At 42.6% G+C, this 19,597-nt stretch overlaps 1 protein-coding gene and 1 non-coding gene across 4 annotated transcripts in view; one reads left to right on the top strand and one right to left on the bottom strand.

The window, feature by feature from the left end:
* Positions 1-19,597, bottom strand: part of RALY (RALY heterogeneous nuclear ribonucleoprotein) — an 82,193-nt gene that overhangs the window by 21,001 nt on the left and 41,595 nt on the right. The gene's annotated exons all lie outside the window — the stretch shown is intronic.
* Positions 5,969-6,077, top strand: LOC129071019 (U6 spliceosomal RNA). Its single transcript, XR_008529181.1, has one exon. It is a non-coding gene; the product is annotated as a U6 spliceosomal RNA (small nuclear RNA).

Below are 19,597 nucleotides of genomic sequence, written 5' to 3' on the forward strand. Positions count from 1 at the left end.
CAGGCAAGAGGGGGCTGGAAGGAAGTTTTCAAAGTCATGAATAGCAAGGACCTACATCCAAGATTACTCTATCCAGAAAAGCTATCATTTAGAATGGAAGGGCAGATAAAGTGCTTCCCGGATAAGGTCACATTAAAGGAGTTCATCATCGCCAAGCCCTTATTATATGAAATGTTAAAGGGACTTTAAGAAAAAGAAGATCAAAAACTATGAACAATGAAACACAGGGGAGGGGAAGAATGGGGGAAGAATGAGGGAAAGGTACAGGGAAAAAGCAGCATAAATAGTAGATACAAAATAGGCAGGGGGAGGTTAAGAATAATATAGGAAATAGAGAAGCCAAAGAACTTATATGTATAACCCATGGACATGAACTAAAGTGGGGGGAATGCTGGTGGATGGAGTGGTGCGAGGTGGAGAGGAATAAAGGGGAGAAAAAAATGAGACAACTATAATAGGATAATCAATAAAATATATATTTAAAAATATGTTTAGGACAGTGTCTGGTGTATTATAAAGTATGAAAATACTGTCTCCTATTATTGCTTGAACCTGCAAGAACTTTTCCTTGTCAGTACGAAAGGGAAGGTAGTGAATTCTGTGTAACACTAGCCTAGAGGTGAACTGTGGTCAAGGTAAGAACATTACCACTGTGGAGTCAATAAAATCTCTTCAAGTGTGTCACCAAAATCCTAGTATTTGGAAATGTGCCTTGAACATAAAAATGAATCACAAGAGTAGGCATTCATTAAATGTTGAATAAATAAATAAATGAGTATCCAGAGTAAAGCAGTCCCCAGAGAATACAACTTGAGAAGGGGGCAGGAAGAAGCCCATAAGGGAAGGTTCCAAGAATGGACTCTGTGCCTTGAGGACACAGAAGGCATGCTAGGTTCCCCTTCTGGACAGCCGGTCCCTAAGGAATTGATATTGTAAGAAACCTCCGTTTGCTCACTGTTCTGTGTCTGATGGAACCTCCATTCTGTGGCTACTCTATTCTGAATAAGGCTGCAGAAGGCTGTGCCAAGGTAGTGCACGTGTCCCCATCTTCCAGCCTATATTACAGAGAGCAAGGGACTGTCTGAGGAACAGAGAGCGAGGCCTAATCCCTCCCATGACAGGCCTCACCAGAAGTAAAAGTAGTGCTAGGGTATTATTAGCTTTGGATTCCTGCTTACCTGTGGAGCCCTGGGCCCCAGATCTACTAGCTGTGTGAACTTAGGCATTTCATTTCTCTGAGGTTCCAGGTTCCCCGTCTGTAAAACGGGGATAAAAATCCCTGCCCTGCCCACTTGCAGTGCAGGTTGTTGTGAGGGTCAAAGGAGATAACAGATGGAAGTGCACTGTTACCTGGATGTGCTACATAAATGCCAACAGCAATATTCCCCAGGATGGATAGCTGCTGCAGACCTTCCTAGACAGAGGCACCGGGGCAAGGAGCCAGTCGGCTGGAAGCAGGGGGTGGAAAGCATACAGCTCGGCACTGCAGCCAAGCACTGTTCCCCTCAGGTGTAAGGGCAGTTGATTAAAATCCATTCATGTGAAATCTGTATTTTCCTCATTACAACAATCCTTCTCCTTGAAAGCACCAAATGACACCCCTCACACCCCTACAAAGGCTCATTCCTGCAGACAGCATACACACTGGCATATATATGAGTATGATATATATTTAATTTCCCACATTCAACAAGAGAAGGGAAGAAGCTGACCTCTCTCCAGAATTTGAGTCTAAACATAACTTGGGGCTCAGCTCTAAGCATCATCCAACAGTAGCTTATGTTTGGCCCAAAAGGAACCAAGAATAACACCAGAGTTACAGCCACTCTGCCTTTGTCCCTCTGGTAACATTAACTCAAACATTACTAAGCATCTGCCTCTTGAGTGACTGAGTAACTGTGTCCCTTTCGTCTCCTGTTTAAGACCCACTAGCAGCTTCCTGCCATCAAGAATGAAGACCAGTTCCTTTAATGTGGCTTTCAAATCCCTTCATGAGTTATTCATGAGTTAAGACAACCAAATCCATACACAACAATCCTCTGAGGGATTGTAATGTAAGTCAAACACTTCGCAGGTGAGTAAACCCGGGTACCGAGAGGTAAAGTCAGTTGCCCAAGGTCACACAATGAGCAAGTCAGTATGAGCTGGGTTGTTCCTGAACAGCTGGGCATCAGACTCCAAAGTATTAATTTGACCCCACCTTTCTTGGACTAGTCTGTATGTGGCACGCATGGGGATAGGGCACTGTAGGGCTCAGGTGAACCCTTCCTTTCAGGGATCTGCTTAGACACTGGTCGTAAGTTTAGGTGGTCATTTAGGCTGCTTCCAATGTCTCACTATCACAAATAATAGCATCTGAGGGAAAGTTTATTCTAAATATTGGATTATTTCCTTAGGACGGATTCCCTGAAGTGAAACTATTGTGTCCAAATGTATAAACATTTTTATGGTTCTTGAGCTACACTGCGTAATTGCTTTTCAAAAGTGCTGTACCAGTTTACACTGCTATCACCAATGAATGCCACTTTCATGGCAACCTCACCAGAATCATGTATTATCGTATTGGGTGGGGGTAGGGATGTTAATTAGCAGGGGGAAAGCAAATCCTCGTTGTGTTTTCATGTATATGTGAAAATTATGGTATCCTGTGTTTACTAAATTTTTTTGAATCTACAGAGTTTTGAATGCCACAAAGAAGTTATTTAGAAGAATAATACGCTGAAAACTTTATTCACTCATCCAAACATAATCTTAGTACCTATTAATGCCAAAATGACTGTACAAAGTATAGAAATGAACAAAGTACAATCCTACCCCAGAGGAGTTCACAGTCTAGTGGTAGAGATCTCAGGAAAACCAAAACCTATGTTTCATATAAATCCTTCCCCATAATGTGTTCCTCAAGCCAAGGTCCTGCTAGCCCTACCGGCAGTTTAGGAACACCACCACCTCCCTCCATAAAAATGAAACAGGTATTAAAAATCTCCTCTGAGTAGCTGCTGACCTTCTCTAAGGTATTACTACTTTCTACAGTAGTAACAGCTGCTTTAATGCTGACAAGGATATTAATAGGATGATTACTTCAACAATTAATATAAAAGCAAGTCATTCTTGCCCATCTACTTGTGGTATGAGCTGTGGGCAGTGGAGTTTGATGTGCTGCTTGAGATCCATCTGAGGGGACTGTATTAAAATGATTTGTTTCTGTGTCATCTCCCTTCCCAGGCTGACCGTGCATTCCTGGGTGGCAGGGATCACAATCTATTTCATCTTGGCATTAAACCCCGCTTTTCAAAATAGGTCCTGGCCCAGGGTAGGAGCTCAGGGAGTATCTGCTGAACACCATGTCCCACTGCCCCTGTCCCCTGCCCCATCCATTCTGTTTAAGAAACAAAGCAGCAGCCTGTAGAGATAACAAAGCCAGGAGAGAATGAAAGGAGGCATCTTTGCAAGGGCCCAGTACACCTCAGCCTTTAGAAAAGGCTGATTTATAACATAAATGAACATTATGATTTATTAATTGACTACATGGTAAGTATATTACTTTTCACTCTTACAACTCTTTGAGCTAAGAACTGTATTAAGGTCACAATGGCCCTTTCTGAGGCCCTTTTAGGAGACTGACTCTGGAGTCAGACTGCCCAGATTCAAATTCCAGCTCTGCCATGTATCAGTATGATCCTGGCTAAATGACTTAACCTACATGTGCTTTAGTTTTTCTCATTTGCAAAATGGGAATAATATTATAGTACCTTTCCCAAAAGGTTGTTGTGAGAATTCAATGGGGTAATGTACCAACAAGCTGAGCATCCAGGAATTTTCTAAATGTACTGGCCCCATTCAATAGATTGCTCCAAATATCACAACACTCTTACCAGTGAGTAAATTTAAGACAGAGATTTCTTGCATCGATAAAGAAGAGCCAGAACCAATTTCTGATTTAGTGATGGAGGCGAGGGCGGAGGGGGCGGGGGGGGGGCGGGGGCAGGTTTCTTAAGCACAAGTCCACTGATATGTTGCCTTGATAAAAACTCTCCAGCAACATCTGATCCAGTCATTCCCGCCCCTATGGACCCCGATATCCTTTACAGACCTCTGCTGAAGCATTTATTTGCTAAACATTCAAATTCACACATGTGTCTCTCTGTGTTAGACTCTGAACTCCTTGAAGGCAGAGGTTCTTTTATTAATTTCTGCAATCCCACCCACCAACACTGCCCTAGCAACCAGTAGATGCTCAGTGAATTTCAGCTAACAGAGAAAAGAATCCCAGGTGGGACTGTTTCTGTAAATCGTTTCTTGGTGTTCCTGACATGCCAACTCCTTAAAAGTGAACTGTATAACTAGTATTTATGAGGTGAGCCCAAGTTCCTTACCCATTAGCAGGACTGAAGGACAGGCAAGATAGTAATGAGAGGGAAAACAAATGAGGGACAGAGTGAGAAGCTGGGCTGGGGAACAAACACTGGTGACTTTGTTGAACAGACTATAGGGAGCAGAGAGGCTCAAAGAGGTTGAATCTGCAGTCCAGAAACTGCTGAACCTGGGCTTTCTGTGGTGGGGAAGATGTACGACGTCCTTACCAAGCAGAGAGCAACAAAGGCTAGAAACCACCAGCCTTGTCAGTAATCAAAAAGCAAGGGAGACCCAGCGTTCCCTCTCTGAATTATCTGGTGACCCTGAGATAAGCCCAACCACTGGGCCCCACCAGGCTAGCTTAATGGAAAGAACACTGGATAAAGAGTTAGAAGACCTGATGTTCATTCCTGAGAATGTACTAATTATTCAACTGATAAATATTTTCTTGAAGATCTACTATGTCAGGCTTACACTAGGCACCTGTAATACAACGATGAACGTATCGCTAATTTGCTGTCAGACACTCGATATGTCACACCTACTCTGAGGCTTAGTGTCCTCTTATGACTCATGGAAGATAAACTCTATGTCACAGGACTGTTTTAAGTATCAGATGTGTTTTGTTCGGGAGCTGCTATATGGCAAACCTGACTAGCTGAAAGCTGGATTGACCTTGGGCCCAGTCTTCTTATGGATCTCTCATCAAACAACATAATAAAGATGTTTTAGATTATAAAAGAAGAAATGGGTTGGAATAAACTTTTTAAATACTAATACAGTATGCTCCGCATAGCAATTAAAGCAGTTCCAATCTGTTCAGTTGTAAACGTGAGAAAAAGTTATACATGAATACGTTGTCAGCATTTGTTTTGTTTCATTAAATGAGAAAATAAAAATACTTCTGTATTCTTGAAAAACAAATTCCACTATAAAACTTTGCAAATGTAAAGGTAATATTTTTACTAGATCTGACCCAGAAGACTTAGTAAAATTCAAGGCTGGCCTTCACCAAATGCCAAAGACAACTCCCTCTGCCAGGGTCTAAATAGAAATCCTGTAGCATATTTTTACCCACTGAATTCAATGATGGAAGATGGTGATGGAGGAGCAGAAGTTGACACATTCCCCTCAGACCCTTTCAGGATCGTTCCCATAGTTACTGGTGTCAGAGTGTTCATGACAGGGAACTGCACTGTAGGTCTCTTATATGAGCCTGTGGATGCAACTGAAACTTCTTAAACGACTTAAATGCGAACAGACTTAAAATTGCGTGGGTTAGTGGCACCTTTCCAGACACTGAGCTAATTACCCAACCCCTGGTCCTTCAATTGTTTGGAAACATTTGGTGGCCATTAAGTCTGTTTTTTCCTCATTTTCCTGTTTTCTGGGATAAACATATCAAAACAGAAAGCTTGACTCTCTTAACAATGCTCTGATTAGTGGTTTGCAGAATGCTCTGTAATTTTACAATGTGCTGGCTCGAAATGGAAGAATGGTGGAGTGCAAATAATGCTGTGGCCCAAGAGAGAGTGATGCACCCTGAACTTCAGGCTTGGTTCTACTGTGCACTGCCTCTATAATAAAATTGCTTACAGAAAATGGAGAAACTGATGCTTGCTTCGGTAGTACATCATATACTAAAATTGGAACAATACAGAAGATTAGCATGGTTCCTGTGCAAGGATGACATGCAAATTTGTGAAGTGTTCCGTATTTTTGGATGGAACTGGAGAATATTAAGCTAAGTGAAATAAACCAGTCGATTAAAGACAAATACCATATGATCTCACCTATAAGTGGAAACTATTCAACTAAATAAACTAACGAACAAAATAATCCACAGGCAAGGAAACATGGAGCAAGTTGAAAGAGACCGGAGGCGATGGGGAAGGACAATGGTGGAAAGAAGAAGGGACTAAACAAAGAACATGTATGAATGACCCATGACATGGACAACAGAGTGGGAATCGACTGTGGGTGAGGGGGGCAGGGCCGGATGGGTGGAGGAGGGCAAAGGGGGGAAAACTGAGACAACTGTAATAGAATAAACATGATTTTAAAATAAAAATAAAAAAAGAAAATGGAGAAACTGGACCAGATCAGTGTTGCATGAACTCTTCTACAGAAGACAAATGCTCCTCAAGACATTCATCAAGTGTTCCTCAGAAAAGAGGCTTCAAGGTCAAATAAAGACAGGAACTTGGTATACTCCCTTTTCCCTCCCAGAATCACATGAACACTAAAGGCTCTAAGAAGTCAGTAATAAAGGAATGTACTCTGCATTATTCAATCTGACTTTTCCCAGATTATTAACATCTCTTCTGATGAAGACACACTGGAACAGATCTCTAGGGTCCCTATCAACTCAAACCCACTGTGATTTGTATCAGAAGTACTTAGCTAGTGCCTGGAGCACCCCTGCTTCCCACTGATCGAGTTCTCTTAACCCAGTGAAGCACTTAAATGATACTCTGGCCAACAGGAATTTATTACATGTAGTTCGTTTTACTGTAGTGAGAATAGTAATTTTCAAAAACTCAGGATATATGACACTTCTAACACTAAGGGGAAAACCTACAGTTACTAAGCTCCTAATAGTTGTTTCTCTATACTGTGCCAGCATTTTCCCTACATTGTATCAGTCCTTAGACAGCCATAAGAATATTGTTATCCTCCTATTATACAGAAGAAAACTGAGGCTTAGGCTAAGTAACTTGCCCAAGGTTATGCAGCTAAAAAATGGTGAGCACCAGATTTCAAACTCAGGACTACTTATTTTCCAAATCTTGGTTCTGCTTGGGGCTCTGCCACCATAATAAACCTTCCCTGGTCTCAAATGCCAAGTGTGAAGAGTAATTCTCACACTGCTTCCCTCACATTGTTGCTCTAAGATTCAAAGGCAATAAAAGGTATGGAAGAGCTCTGTAATGTATAAAGATGTGAATATGAGGGGCATTTGAAACCCTGTGAATAAATGTTGATATTTCCTTTCTTAGTTTATAAGGTACTTGAGGTTCTTGCAGGCTTCCCATCATGGAAGTTAACTGTCTTTATCCCAGTCGCTCTCCCCCAACTCCCCTCTCATATAGTGCTGCTTAAAATTTTCCAGTTAGGATTTTGGATAAACAGGAAACATATGAGTTTCTCAGTATCAATACTGATTACTCTTTAGGCTGTCAGTCACATTAAACAACCAATCTGCTTTGGGAGTCCAGAGTAAAAGCAGAAGAGTGGGCAGGAGCCAAGTGGGAGGCCTCAGACAGATGAGAGGCCAGACTGGCTGTGGGGTAGATTTCTGAACCTCATCTTGGAACACGCCTTGGGACAGCAAGTCCCAGAGTCCTTTGTATAAAATCTATCCAGGAGGGAAAAAAAAACTATCCAGAGACCAATGCCAACGTGCAAGGGAATGGGGGGGGGCGGGGGGCGGGGGGCGGGGAGAGAAAGCGGGCGGGCGGCGGGGGGGAGTAGAGGGAGGTGATGGGAGATGGGAGTAGGTTGGGCCAGCTTCACTTTGCTCTGGGATGAAAAATACCTTGGCAGGGGACTAGGCAGTAATATATGAGTCTAGGGCTTTCAACTCATCCTTTAGCCCTGCCTGGAATCACACCCTCATGATCGACATTGCTGTGGCCATCTGCTCTCTTCAGCTTCTGGCAGACTGAGACCAAAAACAACGGCAAAACATTTTTGGAACCAGGCCCTGGCTGGTGACAGAGAAATAAATAACAAGAGTCCTTGCTCTTAAGGAAGGCACTGCACCAGAGCCTCTCTTATACAGCAAAGTCTCTGCCTCACAGGGTATATTCAAGAATTGTCCAAAGTAAACTGAATCAAAGGAGCCTATATTCTATGACTTAGCATCTGTTTAGCGTCAGGATCCCTGGATTCTGGCACTCTGGGAAAATTACTTACCATCTGTGGATCTCAGTTTACCTATCTGTAAAGCAGGTTCTGTCTATCCCACAAGCTGCTATGTGTAGTCAATGAGATAATGGTTGAGACAGCACTCTGTAAATGGCATGAAATGCAATGGCCAGGAGCTGATGGAGCACTGGGACACATGGTCTTAAAAGTTCAGAGCCCAGTCTGGGGAAGACAAAATAAGCTCCCTTCCTTTCCCTGCAGCCAGCTAGGTCTCCTTTTCTCACACTGGAAATATTCTTTGCATTTCTAGTGAGGGCAGAAAGAAATTTGTCACTCAAGTGGGGAAAAGAAAGGTTGTCATCTGTCTTCTTTTCAAAGTTTGTTTGAACTACTGTACTGAAAAACAGAGCACAGGATTTAGATTTACAGTCCTAACTTATTAATCAAAAGCTGTAAAAACTATGAATAAGCCTCAACCTTTATGATTCTCGGTTTCCACATCTGTGAATTGGGAAATTTCCTAAGTCTTACAATTATAGATAAGATTCAATTAACTGATGATGGAAAAGTGTTTTGTAATCCACAAAATGCCTCACAAATACCAGTCATTACAAAGTTCTCTTCCCATCAGCTCATGAGCTACACAGGACAATAGTTAGCACCATTTGACAGGTGGGATCATCAAAGCTCAAGAGAAGATACTGACAGTAACATACAGCTTAACTCTTGACTTCCTTCAGCAGAGATTCCTTTGATTTATTATAGTAGCTGTTTATTAGTTTGTTTGCCTCATTAAACTGACAGATAAAATAAATGTTATCTGAATGATGACAAACATATCGGTAGCAGAAACACATCTAGAACCCAGATGAATCCTAATCCCAGGTCTAGGGTTCTTATATCCAGAGAACGTGGATCACACCTCACAGATTGACTTAACTTCTCATCTCTTCCACAATTCCTCCACTCCACCAAGACTCAATTTTCCATTCCTGTAGAGTCTCTGGGTCTTTGTAGGTGCTGGTCCCTTACTGCTCATCAGCCTCTTTGCTGACCTAGTAATTCCTATTCACCTCTCAGGCCTTTCTAATCTCTCCTAATACTGGGGGTCCCCTTCTATCTGTTTTATTTATCACAGAATCCTGGCATGCAGAATGTGTCAAAAGTATCTACTAAAGGCTGAATGAAATGCTAGATCTAGAAATCCAAAGGTGATGCAGAGGAAAATATTCCTGGCATCAAAGTCAGGAGGCCTGACTGATTCTAATGCTACTTAGAATCAGTCAGGCCTAGTAGTTATACCACAGTAGTAGTAATACCACTACTGTGCCTGGAGATCCTGGGCAAACCCCAGCCATTTGGGCTATCTATGAATGAGTTATCACCTATGAATGACCTCAAAAGGTCCTTTCAGCACTGCCAGTGTATGAGACTTGGACTCATGGTAAATCATAGGGGTGAGGAGCTCCTGACGCCAGCTGTGTGCTCCACAGTATGGGAATCCCAACATCCCCACCCTACGAGCAGCACCAGGCACATCAGACTTGGCTGTCAGCAGCCTCCCAGCCTACTGGTTTACTTAATTCCTCCTGATGAAGTGCCAAGAAGAAATCGTAGGTGAGCAGCAGAGCATTTTAATGAGTCCAAAGCCTAATGAATCTTTTCCTCCCCGTGTCAATTAGAATTTCAAAGCCCAGATCCCCAAGGACCAATTTATTGGGAACAGAGAAAAGCCTTTTGTTCATCAGCTGCTGCCTGAGCTACCTGCTCTGGTCCTGTGTGTCTGGTATGTAAAAATCCTGCTTATTCAGATATTTCACCTGGTCAGTCTTTCCCACTGGTGTGGGGGGCTCCTTGCCCAACATTTCTGGGGGCCTGAAATTGAGGAAGGAACAGGGTGGGATTCAAGGCATTTGGAGGGGGTGGGGTGATCAGAGAATCAGAGCAGCCCAGACTTCACTGCTACCTCCTGAAGACACTGGTCTTCAATGAGATAATATGCCGTTCATCCGACTAAGCATCAGTTGCGTCACCTATTTACCTAAGGTATTTTGAAATCTCACAACTCCAAAGTAAGTATCAACGGCAGTATTTTGTAGACTGGGAAACTGAGGCTCTGAGAAGTGAAGTAAGAATTAGCCTAAGGAACACAATTCATAATTGGCAAGCTGGGATTTGAATTCACGTCTGTACGATTCCAGAGACTGCACCCTTACTATCAAACCATAGCAGCCTTTCTAGGAGCTGATACAGGGCCAGGAACTGAGGTTCTGAATAGCAGAGATAGCCTATGGGTAGCCACAGCTATGTTGGACACTTGCCGCCAACTCACTCTTTTTCTTTTTCTGCCCAAGCACAAGCAACGGTGGCAGTGCACTGCTGGTGCTTCCATTCAATGGGATTTGTAATCCCCCTTATTCCCCAGAACATAATATATGCAGACACAACACCCCCAGGCCCCTACCCCAGAAATTTTCGCCTTATTCGATTTGTCATGAGTTGCCAGTTCTTGATCTAGTGGCTCCCAGGCATCTAGTTTTCTGCCTCCCATCCTGTCCTTTCCAAGTCACAAAGGTTGAGCCCAATTGCTGCTCCTCTGTCATTCAACAGAGAAACATTTTCCCAGGTAAGCAAGTCAAGTTTCCAAAGGGCTGGAATAGAAATTTAGAGCTATGGTGAGGTCAAGAGGCTTATCCAAGTTTATACAGCTTGAAACAGCAAAAGCTGGAACATAGGTGTATACTGAATCCTAGCCTTGAGTCTATCTACATAACTTTTTTATTTTGAGATAATTGTACATTCACATATAGTAATAGGTACTTTTAAAACAGATTTTATTTATTTATTTTTTAGAGAGAGGAGAAAGGAGAAGACAGGGAGAGAAACTGATTGGTTGCCTCTCATAGGTGCCCCCGACTGAGGACCTAACCTACAAACCAGACATGTGCCCTGACCAAGAATTGAAACAGCAATCTTTCGCTTAGCCAGGTGGTGCCCAATCAACTCAGCCATACCAATCAGGGCAATAAGTACTTTAAAAAAACATCTGCCACAGTGCCTAACACATAGAAACCCACCCACAAAGTATTAGCTATTAGGTGATTGGGGAAAAGGGAGAAGGCAATCAGGATGGGCCTTTAAGAAAAAGTCTCTATACAGAATGCTTGAAGTGTACACATATAATAGCTTAAATAATCTTTCCAATGACACATCAAGCAGGTATTAACATTCCATTTTTCAAATGAGAAAATTTGCTCTCAGGTCAAATAACTTGTCCAAGATTATTTTGTCCCAGTATGTGCCAAAAGTGGGATTCAAATCCTTTCTACATTCTCCAGAGATAAGACTGGGGTTGGAGTTCAAAGACAAGCCTAGATATAAACTGGAGGTTGGTGAGGAATTCTGCAATATGCCCTCTTTGCAAAGCATAGTTCAAAGGCACTAGTCAGAATAAAACAGTAAGTTCACAAGACAAAAACCAAATAAAAAGCTAAAGTAAGGGCAGGTAGCAGAGGGCCACTGAATGCTAGCTCCGTTACATGTATCACACACTGACTCCCTTTGGCTGGACATTAAAGGGAAAGGTAGCCAGAAAATGAAGAGCCAGAGATTTGGGAGGCAAAGAAAATCAAGTTCTGCCACTAATTAGGTAAGTGGCCTAGGGCAAGTCACTTGTCCTCTCTGGGTTTCTAATGTCAGGGATTGAACTAAAAGACATTGGAGGGCCTCTGTGGCTTTGACCTTCCAAAAATCACTCTCGTACCAGGTCATGTATATTAATGCTATGATTAAGCAAAGAAGCCTGAAAAAAACAACAAAAAACAGAACAATGGTGTGATAGAAGTCTTGGGCACAGGGGAAGGGAAAGGGAGCTGAGACAGGAAGAAGAGAACAAAGAAATTAAATTGGGTTCCAGTTAATCTTAGGTAAAAGCCAGAAGACATCAGGGAAGCAAAAGGAAGGGAGGCTGAAGCAGGATGGTACCAGTCCTGGCCTTGCTACTAAGCCATCTCGTAGCATGCTTTGTAGCTCTTGCTACTCGTCAGCCTTGTTTTCTCACTAGCCAAATGGACCTCGGTGGCCCTGTACGTCCTGGCATCAGCTGTCCCCTCTCCAACCTTATCTCTTGCTTCTTTCCCTGGGTACTACTCCAGGCACACTGTCTTGCCTTCTAGGTTTTTTTTGCCCTTACAAACACAAGCTTACCTTGGGGCCTTTTCACTTGCTCTTTTCTCAGCTGGAAATGATATTCCTCCTCAGAAAGGTCAGTCCCTGTCAACTTTTTAACCCTGCTTATCTTTCTTCATAATACCCATGAAATGTTACACTAACTGATTTAATCATTTCCTGACTCCCCAACTAAAACAATTCCTATGAAGGCAGTCTGCTTTGTTCACTACTGTAACACAGCTCCACAAGCAGTATCAGGCATTTGTTGAATGAATAACTGAATGGACAGATGTATGAACTACTGGTCCCTAAGGTGGCTTCCAATTCTGGCATACTATGATTTTGGGGCTTGTGGAACTGCTAAATCTCTCAGAAGTTCAAGTTCAGATGAGCATAGGTCTAACCCATCCTTTTGGCTCCAATTTTTGATAATGTGATTTGCTTCAGTGGATCTTCGAAAATGATCTCCAAATATAACATTTACACACGGTTACACACATGCACAAGCAGACATACCTATCATTTAATTCAAGAATCATCACATGATATGTGAAACACAATAAACACACAGTAGCATTTCCTTAGCCTGGAATATCAGGCCTAAGGATTTAGCCGTAACTTACTTTGATAACTTTAACCCTAACCATAACTCCATTTCTGAAATCCTACACTACTACTGCTTAATAGCTACACTGAACTGTTCACCCTGCTCTAAAACACACATGCAAACTCCTGTGCCTTTGTCTTCAGTGATCTCTTTGCTTGGAAGCTATAGATTACCTTTCATAATTGTCAATAACCTCATCTTTCACAATTGCCAATGTTCCATCTTTCAAGTCAAACTCAAATTACCAGCTCTTCAGTGAATCCTTCCCTGATTTCTCAGGTAGTGTCCTGAGACTCCATGTTCCCAAAGCAATCCATGTTTCTATCATACTGATCATCACTGTAGTCTACTTACTTTACCTGCCTGCCTTCCTTGGTCAACCGTGGCATTAAAGGGCTTGAGCATGTGTTTGCATTCTCCTCATTCCTAAGGACCTATATGTGCCATGGCCTGGCACAAATGTTTATCCAACTGGAATGTTTATCAACTAAAAATGCTTCCTAACCTTCATTGGCAGATTTGACCAGGTAGTTAGTTCTTCCTTCATACTGTCCAACAGTTGGTTCCCCTAATATTTCTACCCACTAGTATGAACTCCTATGGAACCAAAAACCTGAGGAAGAGGAGACAGGAGAAGAGGCTGGAAGGAATGGAGACAGTCTTTGCAGAGCCTTGAATGCCATACTAAAGAGACTGGATTTATTCCAGAGGTTTTAAGAGCAGGAAAGTGATAGGAATAAGATCGGTATCTTAAAACCTATGGAGAAAGAAAAGAGGTTATACTTCAGGGACAATGACTCAAGGTGGGGAGGTGAATTAGTTGACAATTAAAATAGTCCAAGTGAGAGATGATTAAGATCTGGCCTTGGGTGGTAGCACTAGAGATGAGCAAAACATGTTCAAAGATAAAAACTACACAATGAAAAAGCAGTTATGCCCGGCCAGTGTGGCTGAGCTGGCTGGGTGTCATCCTGCAAACTGAAAGGTCACCAGTTTGATTCCTGCTCAGGGCACATTCCTGGGTTACAGGTTTGGTCCCCAGTTGGGGCGTGTATGGAAGGCAGCCAATCGATGTTTCTCACATCAGTGTTTCTCTCCCTCTCTTTCTTCCTCCCTCCTCCCCCCAATAAAAATAAAAATTAAGTTAAAAAAAGAAAAAGCAGTTATCTACTCTGAGTAGAACTCTGTGCTCAAAACAAACATCCCTCACATATTATTCTGTAACCTCCTTGCATCCAAGATGACCCCTAAGGAGAGTGAGAGGCAAGAAAAAAAGTGTCCTTAACCAGGGAAGAAGCAAGTCTAGGATTAACAAAAGCCAAGCGTCCGGCCAGTAAGCAGAGCAGCAGAAGAGCTCAAGATGATGGCTGCTACCTGCAGAAGCTTCAGGAAGAAGTTGGGTCTGTACAACTGAGCAGAAGGGTACTTTCCTGGATTGGGCCAGCTCTAACTCATGTTAATGTAAGAGGTTCTGATCATTTTCAGTAGTGATATGTTAAAGAAAATTATCCAAAACTTGGAAACAGGGCAAAAAAATGATGTGACTTTTAAAAGTCACATTAGAACATCTTTTAATATGCATCTGAGAGTCATCTGATACTTCAAGTATGTAAGCTTGCCTGGCTTAACTGTTCACAAGTGGTTAAAAGCCCAAGTGGTTAAAAACCCTGCAAAGTTAGAGGTTAATGTGTAGAAAACAGAGAAGGTGAACTTTTCTTAGGCAGAGAGGATAATGCCAAGGGTTACATTTTCATTAGGACATCAACCAATGTCCTAATTTTGAATCTAATTTAGCAATCTAATTTCAACAATCCTTTTCCCATTAACAACATAAATCTAGTTTCTCAGCTATTTTCTTTCTGCTACTCCCCACATTAATGCGTTAAAAAAAAAAAAAAAAAAAAACTTGAAACATGCTCACCATACGTATAAGAATTATGCCCTGACACAGTTCACACATCCACAGGGTTGCCTACTTCACAGGAACCAGGAGGCAAGAGGAGCCTGACATCCAGGCACAGGATGTTAGTGAAGTGAACAGGTAGTCACTTATGAAATGACATAATGACATAAAGCTCAGTGTAGCACCAGACTTTGAATAAGGAGACCTACCACTAATTCACTGTGCAACCTTAGGCATACTACTTACTGCTTTTGCTGGGTCTCAATTTCACAATTTTAAAATGGGAAGGTTGGTCTAGGTCAGTTGGTCAGGGTCCTGGGAACGCTGCAAACTTAAGGCAGGTGCCTCAGGGGCTATCTTTGGTGAGGGTAAGAGGAAGGCTGAACTTGTAGGCTCTGGCCTGCCCGCACCGCCCCCCCCCACTTCAAACAAAGCAGCTCTGTTTTAGATGCTGAATTGTTTAAATAAAGGGATCCTCTGTAAACTTGATGGCATTAGTTAAGTCCCTTCCCATTCTTACATACTAAAATTCCATCATTATAAGGCAAAATGATCCTGGAAAAAATGCAGGGCCAAAAATATCTCCTCACACTCTACATCTAAAAATGTATTAGAAGAGGGTCTCATTAACAAGGCCCTAGCAGTTGAGTAGAAAAGGGTGAAGAAGGAAGGGGACAAGTTGGCAGAGGAGGGCTCAGAAAAGCGCAGAGACTAAGGGCCTGACCCTTTTGCAACTCAAGATTGGGTAGGCCCATGCCAGGGATAGAACTCTCTCAGGGACGGCTTAGACTCCATGGCCCTATCAAAACTAAGGATTTGAACTTTTAGCCGCTGGCTCTGCCACCTAAAGGCAGGTGCCTTCAGTTTCCCCACAGTAAGATCTCTTCAAGTACTTTGTAAACTGAAAAGTGGGTACAGATTTGAGGACCTATTTGAACAATCTTATTCCCAAATCTTTTATGTGTGTTATGTCTCCTCCCCTGCCAGGTCCCTGAAGAATGCTCATCAAGCTTGAAATGTATAGCTCCTCACTCTTTCCTTCCTTGTACTTCAGAGTTCAACATACAAGTAGGGGCTTATTTCCCTTATTCAACTTTGAAAACGACAAATACAGTTTTCATTGGGGACTCAGTGGCCTCTCCCTTAGTGTCTGGATTTCTAGGCCATACACCTGAGTCCTGGAGAAGTTGGTTTAAGTCAGGGCAGCACAGAAACTCGTGAGAAAATGCACCAAAGGCATAAAGAAATTCCCACTATACTAAAGCCACTGAATGTCCCTTCCTGGCATTCCTGAACACTCTATCCTCCTGGAAGACCTGAGGCCAGGGAGGCAGCTTGGTACTCAAGAGCTTACTGTACTAAGTACATGGGGTCTATGGGGTCAGAAGGATCTGAATTCAAACCCCAGCTCTTTCAATACTCGATATATGGCCCTGGCAGGTGTGGCTCAGTGGATTGGGACCTGGCCTGTGAATTGTCACTGGTTTGATTCACCATCAGGGTACATGCCTGGGTTACGGGGCTGGGTTCCTGTTTGGGGGCGTGCGAGAGGCAACCAATCAACGTTTCTCTCACACATAGATGCTTCTCTCCCTCTCTATAAATAAATAATAAATCTTTTAAAAAAAATACTAGATATATGACCTCATGCAAATTCATTTACTTCACTGAGCCTCAGCTTTCCCTCTGGAGCCATTAAATAAACTTAACGAGTTATAAAGATTAAGGGACATAATTGACTTAAAGTACCTATCATGATACCTGACACATAGTAGGTAGGCATTCAATAAATGTTACTTCCATCAAGAGCAAAAGGCAAATAGCAAAAGACTACTGAATGTGACTCAAATGACAGGTAGGGAGAACTTGGGGATAAACCCCAGCCAGCAGCAGATCAGAGCTACGAGCGGCTCGGAATGGGAATGGGCTGATTTGGAGAGTCTGTCGTGCTATTCTAAGAGCATCTGGATCCTGTTCCAGCCAAAGCAAATCAAACAGGAATGCTTATGGAGCGCTTGTTTCTAAAACAAGTACGGTCTGTGTTATTGACACACGCCACAGGGGCATTGAGAAGGCTGTTGGCAGAGATGTTAAGAAAGCTGACATGCTTTCAGTTCCAATCTTTTCTAGTACATTCATATGGGTACAACTGACCTTGGCTCTAGAGGAGAAGAGAACCCTCAACTTAGACACAAAAAACCTAGGTTCTGGTGTGAGCTTGACCCTGAGCAGGTGTCTTCACCTCTCTGGCCTGGTTTTTATTCCCTTCCTCCAAACAATAATTCCCTATGTGCCTACCCCATTATCACTATCCTAATTTTTAGATGATGATACTATAGCTCAGAGAGATTAAGTGAGTACTGGCAGGAATTTAAATTCAAGGTCTTCCATCAAAGCCTGTAGTCTTTCTATTCTACTGCATTATCTCTCGGTGTCAAATACGGGGATTGAACCAGGTGGGCCGAGGCATTTCTCAACCTAAAAATTTATGATTCTCAGTGGTCTGAAATTGTGGTTTTAAGAGCATTCTAAATACTCTCGGGCAAGATGAAGCCTGGCTGGTTAAGAAGCCTTCTCATATATATGATATCCTCAACACCGAGGGCAACAGCTGGGGTACAAACACAGCTTGAGAGCCAGAAGAGGGTGGACAATGAAATTTTAGAAAGCCCTGAAGAGTCCCTTGGAGAATACATCACCTGACTAATTCATTTTATAGATATGAAGGCTGGAGAAAGAGAAATAGCTTGACTGGGAACACGCAGAAAGTGGGTAATGGAGCACAACTATGCCTCATGATCTCTCTCATATTTGCTATCTACTCAGTCTCCAAACTTCTAGGCTCTTCTGATTTTCTCTTTGATATTTCTTGTCCAAATGCTGGGTGACAGGCAAGTCACTATCCCTGCAGCAGACTCCCAGACACTTCCAACACCTTCTCTTTGTAGATAATGGCTCTTTGTTACTGTCCCTGAGGCGGCAGCCTTAGCAGGACTGAGGCTAAGTCTTCTCCTTTGTCCCCCTCCTGGCTATTTTTTGTCCTTTTGCCTTTTTGATACCTTTGAACCATAGACCTATGAGCCTTAGAAGGCACAGAACTGAAAGGGATACCAGCAATTATAGACCAACTTTCTCCCTCATTCCCTCTTTTTAGAGCTGACGAAGCTGTGGCCCAGAGATATTAAATGCTGTCCCAAGGTTTAGTTAGCAGAACAAGGTTAGGAGCCGGGGTCGTAATACTCACCTTCTACTACGATCTGACAACAAACACATGGTATCAAAATTTACTTCAGTTACCAGTGATTAAACACCAATCCAGGCCAGGCATTTTTTCATCATTTCCTATTATCATCACAATAACCACATAGGCATTACTGTTCCCATTTTGCAGATGAGAAAACTATAGCTCAGAGAGATTGGTCACACAGGAAATGTCAGAGCAAGGATTCAAACCTTCAGTTTTAAAGCCTCCTCTCTTTCCCCAGTATCATATGGCTTAAAGTTTTTAAGACTATATACAATGGTTGGAAAGACAGAGTTAATTAATCTTCCCAAAGACCAGTTATACTATAGGTAACTTTTATCTCTTAACCTAGGCACTTATTACATTAACTCTTGACTGATTGTGCTAATTGGGGAAATGAAGAGGAGGATGAGGGTAAGGGAGGAGAGAGAAGACTCAGATAATACAAAATGACAGATAATTCAATTTCTGCTTTTGTGTTACCATGGTATTCTGTATATCTGCATTTGCCCATAAAATCATAAAATGTATCTGCTCATAAAATCTTAAGTTCTCTTTCTCATATCCTATTCTTCTCAGGGTTCTAAGCACCACAGGGGCTGATGGACCTTGTCTTGGTTTCCTGATCTATTATTTCCCAGTTTCCCAGCTTGGATTTTTTTATCTCTTGGCCTTAATTTTAAGCACAGAAACCTGCGTCTCTGCCACAGCCAACATCCTCAGAACTGCCCTCTGATTTATCTGACGTACAGGACCTATTAGTCCCTCTTCTGTCTAGCCTGCTGCTCCTGTAGGCCAGAGAGATCCTTTTTAGTGTTCATGAAAACTGGGGAAGGAGGAAGACACAGGGCCGGGGGGGCAGGGGAGGGAGGTGAGAGCCCTTTGCACACTATTCCTTCCCCACCAGTGAGCTGGGCCTTATTGTTTTTCTATGACAGCAACCATCCAGAAATCCAGCTGCTTCTAGAACCAAAGTAATAAAATGTGGGCAAAATTCCTGGGTGGGGAGAGAAAAAGGACAGCTGCTTCTTATATGATCTCCTCTGTCAGCCTCCCTCAGGTTTTTCTCAACAGAATTCTCTTGGAGCCGTCAGATTATTACACTAGCAGACAGTGAACCTCCTGCCTTACAGTGCTAGAAGATCCATTTTGGGCAAACATTCATCCCCACACCTTGAGAGATGATGATGCACTCACTGTTACTACTCCTAGACCTCTTCGGACTCTGTACAAGTTCCTATCATGATAGTTGATAACATTAATGGTCCCTTACATTTGTACAGTACCTAACAGTTTTATATAGCACTTATATGAAATGTGCCTTACACAGCAGGCTGGGTAGAAACTGTTCCTTATTTATAGATAAGGAAACTAAAGGCCACAAATAAGTACCCAGTAAGCCGAGGCATGGCTCAGAGCTCTCGACACCTCAATGTCACCTGTAAGA

This window comes from Pteronotus mesoamericanus, unplaced genomic scaffold (genome assembly GCF_021234165.1).
Source record: "Pteronotus mesoamericanus isolate MK-2021 breed Mesoamerican mustached bat unplaced genomic scaffold, CSHL_Meso_final contig_25, whole genome shotgun sequence".
Classification (NCBI taxonomy): domain Eukaryota; kingdom Metazoa; phylum Chordata; class Mammalia; order Chiroptera; family Mormoopidae; genus Pteronotus; species Pteronotus mesoamericanus.